This window comes from Manis javanica, chromosome 14, assembly GCF_040802235.1.
Source record: "Manis javanica isolate MJ-LG chromosome 14, MJ_LKY, whole genome shotgun sequence".
NCBI lineage: Eukaryota > Metazoa > Chordata > Mammalia > Pholidota > Manidae > Manis > Manis javanica.
Genome location: NC_133169.1, coordinates 70,875,264 through 70,896,817, shown reverse-complemented (window position 1 = coordinate 70,896,817; position 21,554 = coordinate 70,875,264). Strand labels below are relative to the sequence as shown.

At 36.8% G+C, this 21,554-nt stretch overlaps 1 long non-coding RNA gene across 1 annotated transcript; it reads left to right on the top strand.

The window, feature by feature from the left end:
- The first annotated feature begins 462 nt into the window (after positions 1-462).
- Positions 463-21,027, top strand: LOC140846287 (uncharacterized). Its single transcript, XR_012125301.1, has 3 exons — positions 463-568; positions 19,872-19,970; positions 20,653-21,027. It is a non-coding gene; the product is annotated as an uncharacterized lncRNA (long non-coding RNA).
- The last annotated feature ends 527 nt before the right edge of the window (positions 21,028-21,554 follow it).

Here is a 21,554-nt window from a genome sequence, read left to right as displayed (position 1 = left end):
TGAGCGCCCCGGACGGGCAGAGCCGACTTCGCTGCCTATGCGCAGATCGCCTCGTAGCTGGCTTTTCCGAGGGGCCGTCGCCGCAGCCGCTCTCCCGCGCCGGGAGCCACACGCCCTCTCTCTTGCCTTCCTGCGGGAGCAGCGCCCACGCTCCCAGGCCCATGGTTCTCTTAAATGTTTTCTTGTAACCTTAAAAATGGAGATGACTGAAATGACCGGTGTGTCACTGAAGCGTGGGTCCCTTGCTGTCGAAGATGATGCGGAAGCAAAAAGACAGAACGTCCTAGAGTGCTGTGTGACCAGAGGGCCAGACGGGCCGAGAATGACTCTCCTCCCCGCAGTGTCGGTGTGCCAGGCCACCTGAGGCTGTGGCGCCGGAGAGGGCCTGGAGAGCTCTGGGGCTCGGCGGGAAGAAGGGGAAGGGGACGGGGCGGACGGCCTTTCAGAGGAGGGGGAGGGAGGGAGGACACCGAGAGCTCGGCAGACGTGACGGAGCCCTGCCTCACCGAACTGGACGTGGGCATCCCCAGGTCTGTAAGCGCCCATCAAGGACTCAGGAATCTTACAGGTACTCTGACGTCGTGGGCATATTCTCTATAAAGTCCTGATGTTTTCCACTGCATCTTCACTCACACATAAAAACTGCGGCGTACATAGAAAAATGCTGCGCTTCGCCGAAGCTCTTTTCACAGTGTATCATTTATTTGTAAGGGGTGGGTTGTCAGTAAATCTTTTTGATATTTTTGTTCTTAATATGTTTTCTACAGCCATGAAAATTTCTATTTGCGTATAACCTTAATAAAAAATATGATCGGTTTTATTCCTTTACCTGTCGTATCAGCAGATAAAATCATAATGAAAATTATGGTCAGAAAAAGTTATTTCCTCACCTGTGACAGCCTCCAGTATAGAAGAGTTATTTTTATAGGTATTTGTAAGAGCAAAACTCCAAGACTGTATATAACAAAAGACTTCAGCCCTTTAAGGGCTTTGTCAGTCAGTATTCTCTCTGTGAATGGATGAAGCCTTAATTGTTTCTAACGAAGGTTCTAGTGAAATGAGAGGGTATAAGAAAAATGGGAGTGGAATGAAGGTTTAGCCATGCCTGAGAAAATAAAGTGGTAAAAAAAATGGCTACACTAAAAAATTAAACACTTAAACTATTAGAAAAATCCTGATATAATTAGCTTCTTTCAAAAGAGGGTTCTGGCAACACTTCGAAATTTGTTTCTATAGTGGACAAAATGAGTGAGATTTGTGCTCTGATAAAAATGATTAACAGTGTATTTCCTTAATTCTGGGACCTTCTTGATTATAGAAAATCTACCACATCTCACTGTGCTTGTAGCTAGAATAAATAAAGTATAAGTAATAACTCATATATTCAATGGGTCTCATGTGCCCTGTTGGACACAATGATTATATGGATTTAAACCCCAAATAGGATAAGGTATAAAAGTCAACAACCTTAACTTGTTTTCATAATGATAAAGTAAGTGAATAATAGTTTTGTTTTTAAAAATCTGTAACTCATATATAAGAAAAAATGAATCAAAACTAAGCAACAGAATTTAATTTGACTTTACAAAAGGGATCATGTATATTCATTTGTCTAATGAAATATTTTGGAGATTTCATTCCTTCCCAAATAAATCAATGAAATCCAAATAAACACGAAACAAGATTTTTCTTGGAGTCATAAAATATTCTGAAATTACTATCATGAGCTGGTGGGGATAAAATTATGAGATGGTCATGAATTTTAAGGAATTAACAAAATGTAATACTATGAATTGTGCTTACACAATATCATATGTGTAAACATTAGGACAAAACATACAATTGGTGATATGTGACTATTTTTATCATGCAGAAATAGCCATTAAATGTTATTCAATATAATACAAGTTGAGGGAGTGGATATAATTTGGTGTAGATGGAGCAAACGTAGCTTTCCTGAATCAGACTGTTAGCTGAAATACAGACATTCAAGATGCCACTGGTGAGAGCTGAGTAATGTTAAACAAAATTCGACTGAATAAATTTTAAAGGTATTATTGGCTCTATTCAGTGATTCATGAGTCAGCATTTAATCTAGCACATTCAAAGGGGCTTTGAAGAGTTTTATAGAAGGCAAGATATTTTATATGCATAAGGGGGAAGGAATGAGGAAACTGTAGTGGGAAAAAGAGCAGATTAGATATTTAAAGGATACTTTCCTTACAGGATAGATGATATCTATTAGGCAAATTACCTAATTAATAACAATCAGGAGATTCCTGTGACTCCTTTAGGATTTCATTCTTGGTGAAACCAAAACTGTAATTAAGTCTCAAGTTAGTAATGTGGAACTTAGCATACGCAACTCCACGCAGGGCCTGTTGTCTTGTTTTCAAGAGAAAGAAGGGACAGCATTATAGAAAACTCCTAAATCACCTTGGAGAAAACCTAATAAATGTAATGCTGGCAGACTGATACCAGAAATCCAACTGTGAGACTGCTTCTAGGTGAGTTTAGGTGGAAGTGGAATATGTTATTGGGTCCTGGAGTTAGTGGGCTCTGTGGTATGCAGTCACATAAATCTTAGTTAAATTGTGTTCTACAGTTTTGTGGGAAGCAGGACTCAGACATGTGAACTTGAATATTTCGCTGAGGATATTTCCAAGCAATGTGTTGGACCTGCACCTAGGATCCTCTTTGCTTATAATAAACTGGGAAAGTCATAAAATGAGAGAATTAATGTTTAATAAAAGAATTAGAATTTGATTACATGAGAAATGCTCATGCTGTATCATACCTAGACAAAAAAAAAAGAAGCGAAAATTCTGAAATGTCTGCTGAAAGCATTGCACAGAAAAAAGACTTAGTGGATGGCTTTACTACATTCTTCTGAAACTTGGGAAGATAGAAATAGATTATTTATTCACAAGAGAGGAAGGATACTCCTCACAAATCTTTTCAAACTAGAGGCCATTTAGGGTATTTAAGAGTCTGTTCCTCAGCCATTTCAACAAAAGCCAAAAATAGAGAAGGAATTACAGAAATTCTTTGTGTATCAATTTTATATCAATTTGGCTTTTGTGCAGTGGAGTGAATATCCATGAAATTTATACAATTTTCACTTTATTCCTGACAATTTTGAATCAGGAAAAACTGCCTGCTGAGCTTGAACTGAAAGAGAAAGAGTATCCTGGAGGGACATGAAATTTATACATATGCAAATTATGCTCTCTATAAGCAGGATGGTAGAAATACTCATTTTCAGTTGTTCACCAACATTTCAGAGAAAATAAGATGAATCTTGGTGGAGCCCGGAGTCCAGAGGGCAGAACTATGAGCATAAAGTGTAAAACCGAGAGCTCAAAGACAGAGCTGAAAATGGAAGATTTTTAACAATGCTTGAAATCAAATTGAGGGATTTTTAATTTTTCTGAATAAACTTTACATATACAAAAACATAAGTAATTTTTTTAGTTACAATTAATTAATTTCAAAGCAAACAAACAGGTTTTCACTCAGCCTAACAATTTAAAGGACTAATAATAACCATCCCAAGTATCTGTCTAAAGCTAGACTCATGCCTACACTTTAATGCTAAACTGATATATATTTGAAAGGCAGTTAAATAGTATCTAAGATACAAGGGATGGATAATGAAATCACCTATTCTGATAATTTTTCCATTTAATTTGTTAAAAAATTTTTTAAGGTTGTAGATTCACATGAATTTGTAGATTTATGTAATACCACATACCCTTTTTCTATATCAAATAACATTTAACAAAACTGTAGTGCAGTGTCACACCCAAGATATTGACACTGAAGATGCAGAACATTCCCAAGCCACAAGGATTCTTCATGTTGCCATTTAATAGCTACACCACCACCTAAATCCTGGCCAACACTAACATATTCTATATACCCACAATTTCATCATTTTAAGAACATTTTATTAATGGGATCATATAATATATAAACTTTTGAGACTGGCCTTTTTCTACTCAGCATAATGCCCCTGATCAACCAGGTTATTGCATGTATAGACAGTTTCTTGTTTTGTCTTGTGGAGTATTTCATATTATTCAGAAATCATTGTATTTTATTTTAATTATTTACCTGTAGGAGGGTGAACGAGCTCTTCCCAGGTTTTGGCTGTTATGAATAAAGCTCCTGTAAGTCTTTTTGAAGAGATTTTTCTGTGAACAAAAGTATTTCTCTGGGGTAAATGTCCCAGGTGAAATTGCTGTATTGTATGATAGTTGCCTGTTTATTTTAAGAGATATGCCAAACTACTCTCCAGGTTGACTGTCCCATTTTATTTTCACATCAGCAACATGTGAGTTACTCAGTAACTCTGAAGCATTGCCAGTATTTGGGGTTGACATTCTTTTTATTTTCACCAGTCTGATAGATGTTTAGTGATATCATGTTGTAGTTTCATTTTCTTTGCATTTGATTATTTTAGTACAATAGGCAATTCATAAAATGGTCGACATCAAAAATAAAGAAGAAATGATAATTATTTGAATTCAAAATAAGAATGGGGTTCATATGCAGTTTTGACATTAAAGTGATCACAGATGGAAATTCTGTAACATTTTTGTATATTGAGTAAAACAATAAACAGTTTAGTAATGCCATTAATATAAAACTATTTGAATTTTAAAAAGTGCAAGTAACTTTGGGGACACTATAAAATCAGACTGCACATGCAATACGCTGATTGACCAAACACAGCCAATAAGCAGTCCATGAAAATATATTTTCATCACTAAGGGTCAACTGATCCTTTGAAAGTTTCTGCTTCGATAACCTGCCATCTGGGATATGAGGCTGCCATGTGATCTCTATATATTCAGGTCTCTGCTGTGATCACAGATTGTGACTTACAAGTGCAGCTCTTCTTCAATAAGCTATAAATTTAACTTAATGAGCAGAAAACTAAACTTGTTTTAAATGCCTCCTTTGGTACTTCATATTGAAGGTTATTAAATGTCTGGGGACTAAATATCTCTTCTTCTTAATACCTACTTGTGGCATGTATGATTATTTCATTGGTCATTTACACTAGTAGGATCTACATCAGTGTGTCTCCATGATGGCTTTAGGGAATAATTTTATCCCCAGGGTACATTTCACAAGATCAGAAGAGATTTTTCATTATCCTGACTGAAGGGAGAGGAGGGCTATTAGAATCTAGTAGGTATAGGATGGAATGGTGTTAAACATCCTAGAATATACTGGACATGCCCTCCACAGTGAAGAATTATACAACCAAAATATCAATAGCACTATAGCTGAGAAGCCCTGAAATCAACACATTCTGATTCTAACTTGCATTTCCTTATAGGGTAATAAATGAAAATTTTTTTATCAATTGCTTCTTGCCATGCCTACATCTTCAGTGAAATAAGTATTCATGTATTTTTCTTATGTCTTAATTGAATTTTTATTTTGCTTTATTACTGAGTTTAGATATTTATTCTAAAATAGTCTGTTGACTACATGTTTTGCAATTGTTTTATACATTTGGTAGCTACTCATTTCATGCTCCTACCATTGCCTTTCAAAGAGCATAAAATTTTGATGGTTATAGAATTGGAGTGTATTTTCGTGTGCCTGTTAACCATCTGTATTTCTTCTTTGAAAATGTCTGTTCTTGCAAATCAAATACACAATGAGTTATCGCCTCACACAAGTCAGAATATTCACTCTCCAAAAGACAAAAAGTAACAAGTGTTTGCAAGGATGTGCATAAATGGAAACCCTCCTGCACTTTAGGTGGGAGTGTAAATTGGTGCAGGTATGGTGGAAAGCTGTATGGAGGTTCCTCAAAACACTAAAAATAGAAGTACTCTATGACCCCTTATTTCTACTCTTAGGAATTTATCTGAAGGAAACAAAACCATCTGATTCAAAAATATATGCACTCCTTTGTTTATTGCCAGATTAACTGCAGTAGCCAAGATGTGGAAACAATCAGTGTTCATCAATACATGAATGGATAATGATGCAGCCCATAAACACAGTGGAATATTACTCAGCCTTAAAAACAGAAAGAATACCTGCTATATTTAGGACATGGAAAGACCTTGAGGCTATTATTCTAAGTGAAATTAGTAAGGCAGAGAAAGACAAATTACATATGATTTCACTAGTATGTGGAATCTAAAAAATAAATTAACAAAACAGTCTCATAGACACAGGGTGACTGGTGGTTATTGCTGGAGAGGGGTTAGGGTGGGTCAGTGAAATAGGTGAAGTGCATAAAGAGGCACAAAATCTCAAGTATAACTTAGTCATGGAAATGAAAGTGCATCATATGTAATGTAGTCAGTAGCTCTAACATCTTATGATGACATAATAAATTCACTAGTTGGGTGAGCATTTAATACTATGTAGAGCTGTTGAATCACTATATTGTGTACTTGAAACTAATAAAATATTGTATGTCATTTATACTTCAATAAAAATGAATTAACAAAATATTTTTTAAGAAAGGGGGGAGCCAAGATGGCGGCGTGAGTAGGACAGTGGGAATCTCCTCCCAAAAACATATATATTTTTGAAAATGCAACAAATACAACTAATCCTAAAAGAGAGACCAGAAGACACCGGACAACAGCCAGACTACATCCACACATGTGAGAGCCCAGCGCCTGGTGAAAGGGGTAAGATACAAGCCCCTGCCCAGTGGGACCCGAGCGTGCCTCCCACCAGCTCCCAGCGGGAGGAGAGGTATCAGAGTGCAGGGAAGGAGAGGGATCCCAGGAGTGCTAAACACCCAGCCCCAACCACCCACACCAGAGCGCAGAAACAGTGCATGCGTGGAGAGATGGAAACTAGGGAAACAGGGCAGCAAGAACTCTGAGCAGGTTCCGAAGCTGATGCCCCTGTAACAAAGAAAAGTGAGTGCTTTTTCAAAGTCTTAAAGGGACAGGGACATTACAGCTGGATGGAAACAACATAGGTCACAGCACAGTGGCTGGAAATTACAGGGAAAACTGGGCACACTAACACCATGGGCAACAGCTCTGAGATGCCTCATGGAGGTAAATAGCCAAATAGCACCCCTGTCTATTAACCCTCAGGGGCACTTCCTCCATACCTGCCAGGCAATAAACAAAGACCCAGTCTAAATGCAATTGCCCAACACAAGCCACTAGGGGTCGTACTTGTCCCAGTAAAGAAAGGCCAGTAGCAAGTGAAAAGTTTGGTCTTCCCAGCTGACAGTCAATAGCAACTATCAACATGAAAAGGCAAAAAAAAAAAATATAAGCCAGACAAGACTAACCCAGACAGCTTCAGCATCTGCTACATCTTCCCCTGAGAGGGAACCTGGGGAAATAGATTTAACCGGTCTTCCTGGAAAAGAATTCAAAACAAAAGTCATAACCATGCTGATGGACTTGCAGAGAAATATGCAAGAACTAAGGAAGGAGAATACAGAAATGAAACAAGTTCTGGAAGGACTTCAAAACAGAATGGATGAGATGCAAGAGAACATTAATGGACTAGAAAACAGAGAACAGGAATGCAGAGAAGCTGATGCAGAGAGAGATAAAAGGATCTCCAGGAATGAAAGAATTCTAAGAGAGCTGAGTGACCAATCAAAATGGAACAATATTCACATTATAGGGATACCAGAAGAAGAAGAGAGAGAAAAAGGGATAGAAAGTGTCTTTGAAGAAATAATTGCTGAAAACTTCCCCAAACTAGAAGAGGAAATGGCCTCTCAGACCACAGAGGTACACAAAACTCCCATGACAAGGGATCAAAGGAGGGCAACACCAAGATACATAATAATTAAAACAGCAAAGATCAAAGACAAGGACAAAGTATTAAAGGCAGCCAGAGAGAAAAAAAAGGTCACCTACAAAGAAAAACCCATCAGGCTATCATCAGACTTCTCAACAGAAACCCTACAGGCCAGAAGAGAATGGCATGATATACTTAATGCGATGAAACAGAAGGTCCTCAAACCAAGACTACTGTATCCGGCACGATTATCATTTAAAAATGAAGGAGGGATTAAACAATTCCCAGACAAGCAAAAGTTGAGGGAATTTGCCTCCCACAAACCACCTGTACAGGGTATCCTACAGGGACTGCTCTAGATGGGAGCACTCCTAAAAAGAGCACAGAACAAAACACCCAACATATGAAGAAGGAAGGAGGAGGAATAAGAAGGGAGAGAAATAAAGAATCATCAGAGCGTGTTTATAATAGCTCAACAACCGAGTTAGGATAGACAGTAAGATAGTAAAGAAGCTAACGCAGAACCTTTGGTAACCACAAACTTAAAGCCTGCAATGGCAATAAGTTCATACCTCTCAATAATTACCCTAAATGTAAATGGACTGAATGCACCAATCAAAAGACAAGGAGTAATAGAATGGATAAAAAAGCAAGATCCATTCATATGCTGCTTACAAAAGACTCACCTCAAACCCAAAGACATGCACAGACTTAAAGTCAAGGGATGGAAAAAGATGTTTCATGCAAACAACAAAGAGAAGAAAGCAGGTATTGCAATTCTGGTATCAGACAAAACAGACTTCAAAATAAAGAAAGTAACAAAAGATAAAGAAGGACATTACATAGTGATAAAGGGCTCAGTCCAACAAGAGGATATAACCATTATAAATGTATATGCACCCAATACAGGAGCACCAACATATCTAAAACAAATACTAGCAGAACTAAAGAAGGAAATAGAATGCAATGCATTCATTCTAGTAGACTACAACACACCACTCACTCCAAAGAACAGATCCAACAGACAGAAAGTAAGGAAGGACACAGAGGCACTGAACACCACAGAAGAACAGATGGACATAATAGACATCTACAGAACTCTACATCCAAAAGCAACAGGATACATATTCTTCTCAAGTGCACATGGAACATTCTCCAGAATAGACCACATACTAGGCCACAAAAAGAGCCTCAGTAAATTCCAAAAGATTAAAATCCTACCAACCAACTTTTCAGACCACAAACGCATAAAACTAGAAATAAACTGTACAAAGAAAGCAAAAAGGCTCACAAACACATGGAAGCTTAACAACATTCTCCTAAACAATCAGTGGATCAATGACAAAATCACAATGGAGATCCAGCAATATATGGAAACAAACGACAACAAAAACACTAAGCCCCAACTTCTGTGGGACGCAGCAAAAGAAGTCTTAAGAGGAAAGTATATAGCAATCCAGCCATATTTAAAAAAGGAAGAACAATCCCAAATGAATGTTATAACGTCACAATTATCAAAATTGGAAAAAGAAGAACTAATGAGGCATAAGGTCAGCAGAAGGAGGGACATAATAAAGATCAGAGAAGAAATAAATAAAATTGAGAAGAATAAAACAACAGCAAAAATTAATGAAACCAAGAGCTGGTTCTTTGAGAAAATAAACAAAATAGATAAGCCTCTAGCCAGACTTATTAAGAGGAAAAGAGAGGCAACACCAATCAAAAGAATCAGAAAAGAGGAAGGAAAAATCACAGTGGACCCCACAGAAATACAAAGAATTATTAGAGAGGACTATGAAAACCTATATGCTAAGAAGCTGGGAAACCTAGGAGAAATGGACAACTTCCTAGAAAAATACAACCTTCCAAGACTGACCCAGAAAGAATCAGAAAATCTGAACAGACCAATTACCAGCAACGAAACTGAAGCGGTAATCAAAAAACTACCAAAGAACAAAACTCCCTGGCCAGATGGCTTAACCTCGGAATTTTATCAGACATACAGTGAAGACATAATACCCATTCTCCTTAAAGTTTTCCAAAAAATAGAAGAGGAGGGGATATTCCCAAAATCATTCTATGAAGCTAACATCACCCTAATACCAAAACCAGCAAAGACCCCACCAAAAAAGAAAACTACAGACCAATATCCCTGATGAACGTAGATGCAAAAATACTCAACAAAATATTAGAAAACCGAATTAAAAATGCATCAAAAGGATCATACACCATGATCAAGTGGGATTCATCCCAGGGATGCAAGGATGGTACAACATTCCAAAGTCCATCAACATCATCCACCACATCAACAAAAAGAAAGACAAAAACCACATGATCATCTCCATAGATGCTGAAAAAGCATTTGACAAGGTTCAACATCCATTCATGATAAAAACTCTCAGCAAAATGAGAATAGAGGGCAAGTACCTCAACATAATAAAGACTATTTATGATAAACCAACAGCCAACATTATATTGAACAGCGAGAAGCTGAAAGCTTTTCCTCTGAGATTGGGAACCAGACAGGGATGCCCACTCTCCCCACTGTTATGTAACATAGTACTGGAGGTCCTAGCCATGGAAATCAGACAGAACAAAGAAGTACAAGGAATCCAGATTGGTAAAGAAGAAGTTAAACTGTTACTATTTGCAGATGACATGATAATGTACATAAAATACCCTAAAGACTCCACCCCAAAACTACTAGAACTGATACCAGAATACAGTAAAGTTGCAGGATACAAAATTAACACACAGAAATCTGTGGCTTTCCTATAAACTAACAATGGACCAACAGAAAGAGAAATCAGGAAATCAACTCCATACACAATTGCATTAAAAAGAATAAAATATGCAGGAATAAACCTAACCAAAGAAGTGAAAGACTTATACTCTGAAAATTACAAGTCACACTTAAGAGAAATTAAAGGGGACACTAACAAATGGAAACTCACCCCATGCTCGTGGCTAGGGAGAATTAATATAGTCAAAATGGCCATCCTGCCCAAAGCAATATACAGATTTGATGCAATTCCTATGAAACTAACAGCAACAATCTTCAATGAACTGGAACAAATAATTCAAAAATTCATATGGATACACCAAAGACCCCGAAAAGCCAAAGGAATCCTGAAAAAGAAGAATAAAGTAGGGGGGAATCTCACTCCCCATTTTCAAGCTGTACTACAAAGCCATAGTAATCAAGACAATTAGGAACTGGCACAAGAACAGAGCCACAGACCAATGGAACAGACTAGAGAATCTAGACATTAACCCAGACATATATGATCAATTAATATTTGATAAAGGAGCCATGGACATACAATGGCGAAATGACAGTCTCTTCAACAGATGGTGCTGGCAAAACTGGACAGCTACATGTAGGAGAATGAAACTGGACCATAGTCTAACCCCATATACAAAAGTCAATTCAAAATGGATCAAAGACCTGAATTTAAGTCATGAAACCATTAAACTCTTGGAAAAAAACATACGCAAAAACCTCTTAGACATAAGCATGTGTGACCTCTTCTTGAAAATATCTCCCCGGGCAAGGAAAACAACAGCAAAAATGAACAAGTGGGACTCTATTAAGCTGAAAAGCTTCTGTACAGCAAAAGACACCCTCAATAGAACAAAAAGGAACCCTACAGTATTGGAGAATATATCTGAAAATGACAGATCCGATAAAGGCTTGACGTCCAGAATATATAAAGAGCTCACACGCCTCAACAAACAAAAAAACAAATAACCCAATTAAAAAATGGGCAGAGGAACCGAACAGACAGTTCTCCAAAAAAGAAAAACAGATGGCCAATAGACACATGAAAAGATGCTCCACATCGCTAATTATCAGAGAAATGCAAATTAAAACTACAATGAGATATCACCTCACACCAGTAAGGATGGCTGCCATCCAGAAGACAAACAACAACAAATGTTGGTGAGGCTGTGGAGAAAGGGAAACCCACTTTCACTGCTGGTGGGAATGTAAATTAGTTCAACCATTGTGGAAAGCAGTATGGAGTTTCATCAAAATTCTCAAAACGGACTTATCGTTTGACCCAGGAATTCCACTCCTAGTAATTTACCCCAAGAATGCAGCAATCAGGTTTGAGAAAGACAGTTGCACCCCTATGTTTATTGCAGCACTATTTACAATAGCCAAGAATTGGAAGAAACCTAAATGTCCATTGGTAGATGAATGGATAAAGAAGATGTGGTACATATACACAATGGAATACTACTCAGCCATAAGAAGAGGGAAAATCCTACCATTTGCAGCAACATGGATGGAGCTGGAGGGTATTATGCTCAGTGAAATAAGCCAAGTGGAGAAAGAGAAATACCAAATGATTTCACTCACCTGTGGAGTATAAAAACAAAGGAAAAACTGAAGGAACAAAACAGCAGCAGAATCACAGAACCCAAGAATGGACTAACAGGTACCAAAGGGAAAGGGACTGGGGAGGATGGGTGGGTAGGGAGGGATAAGGGGGGGGAGAAGAAGAGGGGTATTAAGATTAGCATGCATGGGGGTGTGGGAGAAAGGGGCAGGCTGTACAAAACAGAGAAGACAAGAAGTGATTCTACAACATTTTGGTATGCTGATGGACAGTGACTGTAAAGGGGTTTGTAGGGGCAACTTGGTATAGGGGATAGCCTAGTAAAGTAATATTCATCATGTTAGTGTAGATTAATGATAACAAAAAAAAAGAAAGAAAGAAAAGGGGGATTACTCCCTGATAGGATAAAACTAACTGTAAATCAACGATTAATGCATGCTTTAAATATCCTTAATTTTGACCACTTAAAGGTTATCAGGAGATTGGCTATGGAGGTACATTATTCTGATAATATTCCTTTCTTTAAAAAAAAAAAAGCAGTTCCTATGTGGTGATCTCCAATGAGTTTCACACAATGGTATAAAGGTCATATAAAAGTATAGGCAAAGGGTCTGTTTGTGTTTATACAGAGGATCAATGCCTAATTTGGCTACCCAGAAAATGAACTAAGATATGATATGAAGAAGAACTTCCAGCATCAGCACTCTCTGGAAGACTTATACCAGAAGTTGATCATCAAAAAACCTCAACAAAGATCCAGGCGATGCTACAGCTATAGGTGCACTCATCCCACCACTTCCTGGACTTGCCATGGGAATGAAGAAGGAGATATCTAAGCTGGCCTGTGAATACAGTAAAAGAACAAATTTGACTGAATCTATACAGTCTCTTTTACATTTTTCAATACTTGTAAAAAGCTCAGTATTGTGTTTTCTTTAAATATTTGGTAGAAATCCACTGTGAAGCTGCCTGGTTTTGGAATGTTTTCTCTTGGGAATTTTTTTTTTACAAATTCAATTTCATTGCTGGTCCAGATTTTCTGCTTTTTCTGGGTCAGTCTTGGATGCGTACACTTCTAGAAACTTTTCTATTTCTTCTAGATTGTCCAATGTATGGGCATATAATTAGGCATAGAATTATCTAAAAACTCTTCATATTTCTGTGGAATTAGCTGTAACTTGACATATTATGTTGATTATTGTTTTGTGGCATAATATCAGGGATATGTGTAGAATGTTTCATGTGCTCCTTGGAAAATTAAAATTTTTTAAATTTTTAATGAAAGACATTTTCTTGTTTGAGGGTATTGTCAACATGTCTTTTATGTCAGGTTAGTTTGTCATGCTATTCAAAATCTGCACTTACCAATGTCCTTTCTTCGATATTACTCATGTTCTTTAAGAGATGTTACCTGAAAAGTATATCAGCCTTGTGGTTATTAAAACAATGGTCATCCCTGAGGCCATCCCAGAGGAAAAGTGTGGCTTAACAAAACACAATACACATCCTTAAAGGACAAGTTCTTACAGACAAACCCGATACCAACACGTGAAGTAGGAACACAGTCCACAACGTCCATCTCTTTCTCTCATTGGATGGAGTAATGTGGATGGTAGCCTTTCTGTGAAGCATCAGAATTCACCCAAACGTGGAAGTATCTTTCCTCCTCAGACTTGCTCCCGAATGTTGCCAGTGTTATTCTGGAGCTCTGATATAGTTTTTCCTGACAGGTATTTCCACATCAATAGTTTTGGTGAATGGACTAATTCCCAGACTGTCTGTCTTCTATGACATCACCTCATTTTCTTATAGTTTTACAGATGTTACTTTTTCCTGGGACATTTGTATTTTTGCTATATACTGTGAAAATGTTGTTCCTGTATCATCTTACTTTAAATGAAAGTGTGCAATCAAACTAATCGTTTGTCCTTTATATGTTTTTTCTCCAGCCGATTTTCAGTTTTACTCTTTACAACTAGGAGTAATTTTACCCTTATGTGTCTTTTTGAAGCTTTCTTCATGTTTGTTTTACTTACAATACATTTATCTCAGACATGGTGGTTTATAGTTAACATCAAATTTGTGAAGTTTGGCCATTACTTTTTTAATCATATTTCTTCCCATTTTTCTTACTCTTCTTCTTTGTGGATTATATGTAAAATGGGCCAATTTTAGTTGATTTTTTACATTTAAAAACTTTTGTGTGTTTTATTCCCAATAGTTTCTATAACTGTAATTTCAGTTTCATTATTTTCTTCTGCAGAGCCTGAAATATCATTATCCACAAATATATTTTAACTCTAAAATTCTGATTTGGATAAAAGATCTGGGTCTTTAAAAATTTTAACTAAACTACAGACCTCAAGGGCAGTTTCTTTGTTTTCCTTCTTTTCTTTTTTTTTTTGCTCTCATTTCAATCCAGCATCCAGTTATGAGATGGAATCATGGCATTCGATCCACTATATTACATGGTATTTTGTGATCATGTTACCTATTGTCCTCACATCTGTGTCCAATTCTCAGTCTTCCCTGTGTTTTTCATAACCATTATTTCATTATTTTTGGAATATAGTGGTCAATTATTTTACAGAATGCTTCTCATTTTGTGTCTGATGTTTTCTCATGATTAGATTTGAGCTATAAATTATGGGAAGAGCAATACAGAAATGAAGCTCCCTTCCTTTCTATTCTCTCACTGTATATTTTACATTAAGTTAAATAACACTGAATATGTTAATACTGATATTTTGTTAAGGTGCTGTCTGGTGTCACCACTACCATATACATATGCTAGGAAAAAGGACCAATGTATCTTAGCCCAGCACCTGGCTACGGAAACAAAAGCAATGATATAAGTGTGAGAGAAATGGCCAAGGAATGGAGCCTCCATGACAAAGAATCTCAAAACTTACCAGTAAAATTATAATGTACAACATTTGTCTTAAGAGAAATGGGGGTATTACCATTGATGGGATGAAGGTGAAAGTTTGGATAAAATCTGGAATATATGAACAAACTTTATGTGAGTAGCTTCATTTGTATGAATTGATTATGGAAACTAATATTATGTTTAATTGGACAACACTTCTGTCCACTCTTGTAAAAAAAAAGAGGCATGTATATCCAACATTCTTCATGTACCAACTGTATATGCCAAATGAGAATATATAGAAATGCTGAAATGCCCCCAGATTGTTGTTTGGAATAGATAAATATACCTGGTGGAATAAAAGAGATTAACATTTTAATACATAACATGTTAGAAGTCCAGATTTTTTTGCAATTTTTTAGACTCCATATTCCACATCTGGGGATAATGCTGTCTCTTATCCATAAAACTACCTAAGTACATCTTTAAATGGTGAAATAAATAGTGGACATTCTGATCTGAAAATAGTGGTCTTCCTCTAGATGCCCTGGGCTCTGAAGATCCACACTCATATTTGATTTTGGAAGTGCCTATAACACGTCCTTGTGCAGGATGGAACTTTTGGAAAAGGCCGTGAGAAGCTTCTAACAGGGACAACTTGAATTTAGACCATAGAATTTTCAGTGGAGAGATACTAGCTTTGTATTTCCCTTAATGATAGTGTAGTCTGGCTGAAGGACCTACAGTAATTATAAAAGAAAGCTAAGATAGCCCACATATTTGGTTGCTATTGAATACTCTAATGGCGATGGTGGTGTCCAGAGGAGTTCCACAGTAAAGTGGAAATGTATTCTGCAAGAACATGCTACTAGGTAATGAAACCACCTACCTACCTTATTCACAGGCTGACAACATCTTTTTTCCAAGACTGACATTGGAACCCCCTGAGTAACTTCTGAATCCTGTAGACCCACGGGCAGTCCTATGAACAAATAAATTTTGAACAACAAAGAGCTGCCTGGTTGATGGTTTGTCATTGCAACATGAACAGACAGCATCCTACTGGGGAGCCGTCCACAGTGATAGAAAAGGAAAATCACATCAGCCTGGGGGGGATGAATTATATGTTGTTTCTCCTTATCCCTGGGCTGTTACTGTTTCATGGCCAGTGATAGAAGGCCTGTCAAAAATAATATATTTTTTGAGCAGTGGGATACTTGTCTGTTTAATGAAAACCTTTGTTGACTGTGGACTTTGAAAATTACCATATGAATTCGAGGCATCGGAAGACCCCTTCACAGCATTGGAAGTTGATTGGAATTGAAAAGAGGGCATCCTGATGCTCTCATGGAGGTGGCCACTGAGTTCATGTAATGATAGGAAATGGAAGAGCTACTGTGATGGAGAGATACTCGGATACTTTCCTTCCATCCTCTAATCACCAAATTGTATCTCCCACATAGCTGGAAGTTGTAGAATCAGCTGTTTACAAAAATCCTGAAATGGAAGATATTGGGACAGTGTTATCACATCAAATGAATATACTATCTTGCATATCATTTTCTTAGACAATTGGAATGAACAATTGAAATATTTGTTGACAGAAACTGGGTAGATATAGGGGTGAAATGCTGTCTTATAACTTTCGTAGATCTCAGAATGACACCCAATATGAGGAAGACTAATGGAAGTTCCCCTAAATAGATTTCTCTCCTTTTTTAGGACTTGTGGGGAGGGGGGAGGGGAAGACGCTACTATAACTGTACAGTTTTTCTATACAAGACTTCAGCTTTATTTTTGTCCAAGATCACCTCAGCCCCTTATTTCAACCAGGTTTTGTTGCCCCAGGCCAACAGTTCATTAGTAGGTGCTTGAAGAGAGGATGTTCTCTAGACAAGAAACTATAACTATACTCTAAAATTTTTTGGTTAGTATTTGTAGGGACCTGATGGAGTGGATTATGCATTTTCCCCACCTGGAAATACTGGAGTTTATAGTAAAATCTACATTGCTTAATCGTTGAAAGGGCCTACACATTCTCTACTTATGAATCCCTACCCTATATGATGGGAATGGACCAAAGGTGATAGTAGCCCAGTACTGTTGTCATGAAATAGACCATCACAACAGCTGAACTAAATATCCCTTCCAAAGACAGAAGAGTGTACAATATATTTTATGTACTTTTATCTCCAAAGTTTACCTAAATATCAGCCACTAGTGTCTCATGTATTTAGGGACATAGGCACCTGCTATATTTGATACAGTAAATATCATCGAACTCTTTTTGTCATGTTTCAAATCCCTGTGTAGCTCTTCTCCATAACAAATCAGGTGGGCCGTGCAGAAATCATTAGAAGAGGTATTTGGTCATCTAGCACTTAAGGTCTAGATGAATGATATTCAATTATAACAACATCTGTATGCTCTAAATAAAAGTGGATGTATTAGTTACTAAGTTAATTATGTAAAATTATGTAATTCTTTTAAGTATATCAATTCATTCAAGATGAACTGGTGCTAGACTTTATGAGATACAGAAATAATATTCGGAAAGAACTGTGAAAGTATTAGACTGAGAAAATAATTCTAAAACTATTGGTACATGTAGCTTGATTTCTAGACAGCTACTTAGAGATGCACTGTGTGTCCTGGTGGTTAGGAAACTGAGTTTACTGGTTTCATGAGAGTGCTGATTGTATGTTACTCAGGCTTTCGTCTGGTTTAATTAGCTGAAAATTACAGTAGTAGGAGAAATTTGTACCACTTAATTAATTATTAAAAGTGGAATATTCTCATTTAAATATTGGGAAGTATTTTATGCAAAACCTGAGTCAAAACTTTTGTGTTGACTTTATGTTTTTAAGTCAAATCAGTGACTTTAGAGAAAAAACAATTTACAGCATGAAAAGTATGGGGTAAGAATTTATTGATTGTGAAAATATTTATTAAGACAGATACTTTATAAATTGTAAATAATAGCATAAAAACTAGAAAAAAACCTAGATAACCAAAATTAACCAGAAAATAACAACCATTTCCCAGCTGAGAGAAAATCAGAAAGAAGTAACTTTGGCCAGAGTGTCAGCTTGTGCTTGAGCACAGAGATGTTCCCGGGGCAAGGAGACCACAGCAGGCCTTCTACACACTGGGTGCTGCCATGATAAGGTCTGAAGTGGTCCACAGGCATCATCCATTCTCCTGAAATTGCCACAAGGAACATCTGAGGACATTTCAGCCCTAGGAATTTTTAATAATTGTTAATTCAATGTGCTTGTTAAATTGTTCAACAGTGAAATATACACTATATGTTTTTTGATCATTTTTGCATTCTACAGTCATTTACTTTTGATTACTAGGTACCCCAAAGCTGGATACTATTCTTAGTATATTTGTCTTGTTAATATCCCTCTTATTGGTGTCATGGTTATTAGAATATACGATTTTTAAGTTTTTCTCCTAGGATTTATTCAAGATTTGTCTACTCATTCTTCATGACAGTCTCAGAATCACCTTAATATTTTGTCCATTTGACTTTCTTCATTACAACCTTTGCATTAGCTACTCATCAGGGACTCATCCTAGCATAGGTAATAATTTACATTGTCATATATAATAGTCATTTTCAGTTTTCATCCTGTGGCAGCCAATTTTCAAAATTATAGGAGTAACTTCACCACTTATAAGGATGAATTTGGGTCTGCATCAGGCACTTTTGGTTAGTTTAATTCAGATATGAAAGTTGAACACACCTTCTAATTTTTTAAATTGAAATTTTATTGATATATGATCTTATATTGGTTTCAAGTATAAAACACAGTGGTTGAACAGCTACACATATTATTAAATCCTCATCCCCACTAATGTGGTTGCTATCTGTAAACATAGAAAGATGTTACAGACCCATTGACTATATTCTTCATGTTGTATTACTATCCCTTTGATCAACTTACATTATGATTGAGATTTTTTTGTCCTCTTTTATCCCCCTCACCCTCCCAATCCATCCATGCCAATTGCTCCCCCAGGGTAACCACTAGTCACTTCTCAGTGTTTCTGAGTCTGCTGTTGTTTATTCTGTTTTGCTTTGCTTAACAAAAGAAGTTAAGACATATGGTATTTATTTGATTATTAACACACATTTTATAAATTTGTTTATTTATTAACTACTATTGACCCATTAACCATTTGAGGATTTGTGCTTTCTCAATTTTTATGAAACCTGCTTCAAATATCTTCTCTAAAAATGGACTTTTACTGATTTAATTAATCTAAGTGGACTGGCCAAAATATCTGCAGAAAACAGAGTATTGAAGAGCCTTTTGCATTTCATAAAGGTGAAATTACTAGTCTCCTAGGGCTTCCCAGGTGTACAAATAAAACATTGCCTTTCAGAGAAGGATCACTTGGTAAAACAGAAGGTGATCTCATGTGGCTTATGGTAAAAGTCCTTTCATCTTCAAGAAAGGACTCTCTGATATGCCTGATGAAGGAAATCGAAGAGTATGGTCTTGGCCTTTACAGAAGCAAGTCTTTGTGAGAAGTACTGACATGTGGGAGAGAGACCTCGTGTCACAGTCATCAGCATATCTGTGTTTACCTTTCATGTTCATTCCTTATTTGGACTCTTTTGATTTTTATACCCCATTGGACAAAACAGATTTTTTGAAGGTATATAGACAGTATTTAATATTTTAGCTTTATTGTATTTCTTATACCTTGATTATTTTACTTGATTAATTAATAAGCACTTTTCAAGGTAAAAGTTTTGTATATGAGTTGTGCACATTTAATTCAGTAAACCAATTTATACCACATATTTACAGCATATAAGGACATAATTGTTCTCTAACCCATCTGTTTCCAGCATCATCTTATCCCTTTGCAATTGACTACAGGTTTCTGAAGTATGTTAGCAGATACGGACAACCTCACCATCTTCACAGAATTCCTCCTGATGGACGTCTCAAGCTCCCGGGAGCTCCAAATCTTGCAAGGTTTGATATTCTTAGTGGTTTATCTGGGTGCCCTGGCTGGAAATCTAGTGACATTTACCATCATTGTTATAGATCCACATCTTCACTTCCCCATGTACTTTTTTTATAGGCAATTTATCACTTATAGATTTTGGATACATCTCAGTTACTGTTCCCAAATCCATCACAAATTCTTTGGTGGATCATAAAGTGATTTCCCTTAGAGCATGTGCTGCTCAGACTTTCCTATATATTTTCTTTGAATCTGCAGAGTTCTTCTTCCTTGTGCTCATGTCCTATGACCTCTATGTCGCCATCTGTCACTCTGTGCAATATGGGTCCACTGTGAGCCCCCGTTTCTGCACACAGGTGTCATGTGGCTCATGGGCCAGTGGGCTGGTCTATTCTGCTGTCCACACAGGGACCAGGTTCAGTCATCCCTTCACTGAGTCCAATGTGATTCACCAGTTTTTCTGTGATACACCTCAAATTATGAGCATTTCATCCCAGGCTGGGCAATTTTCTGAGTTTGTGGCCCTTGCTGTCAGTGCCTGCATTGTATGACTTGGCTTTGTCATCTTATTTGCCTCATATGTTCACATCTTTTCAACCGTGCTGCTCATGCATTCTGTGGAAGCACAGAACAAAGCTTTGTCCACCTGCCTCTCCCAGATACCTACACTTACTCTGTTTATAATTACAGGATTGTTTGCTTCCTAAGGACCTGTTTCAAGATCATCAAGCATTCAAACCCTCCTCACAGCTATGTTCTACTTCGTGGTGTCCCCCTTAGTCAACCCCATCATCTTTAGCCTGAGGAATAGGGAGATTAAGTCTGCTGTGCATAGAATGTTAAAGAAAGCTTTCCAGTTCCATAGAGTCGATTTTACTCCTTAAACAGAAATCAATGTTGCTCTAATCAATGTGGAAAAATGTGAACTAAAATATTAACTTTAATTTTAAAGTTACATAATAGTAGTGGGATCATTTAATAAAAGAGAAATGTATGTATTAATAAATTTGAAGTAAATCATTTGAACAAAATTTCTGTTTGGATAAAATGAGCTATTATTTCTTGCAGCCCCTGTTTTTAAATACTAATTGTTATGCAGTATGTAGTGGTATTTCATGTAGTTTCATTCCCATGACTTTGCAAGTGAATAAAGATCTAAAATGATAAATTTATTTCCTCACATGTGCACTGATTTTTTTGTAAAGCTGAGATGAATAATCAGTTCTGTTTGTCTGTAAGTTAATCCATACCTATAATTTTTCACCTTATCTCTTTATTTCAGTGTAATTTCACATTCCACGGATGAACATAAAGCCTATAATTTTATTAGATACCTATAGAAAATAATACTTGTATCTGTTAATATGCCCATCCATATGCATAAACATACACCACATAAATCCGTTTTCAGATTGTCCAACTCTCGAAGACTTAGTAAAGTAAAAGTTGATAATTGGTACATATACTAGGAAACCCTGAATAACTCCTTATAGACATATAAAACAAAGCATCATAAAATAGTGTTTATTATTGAAAACATATAATTGTGATAGTGTTTTAATTAATGCTTAAAAGAAGTATTAATCATTTAT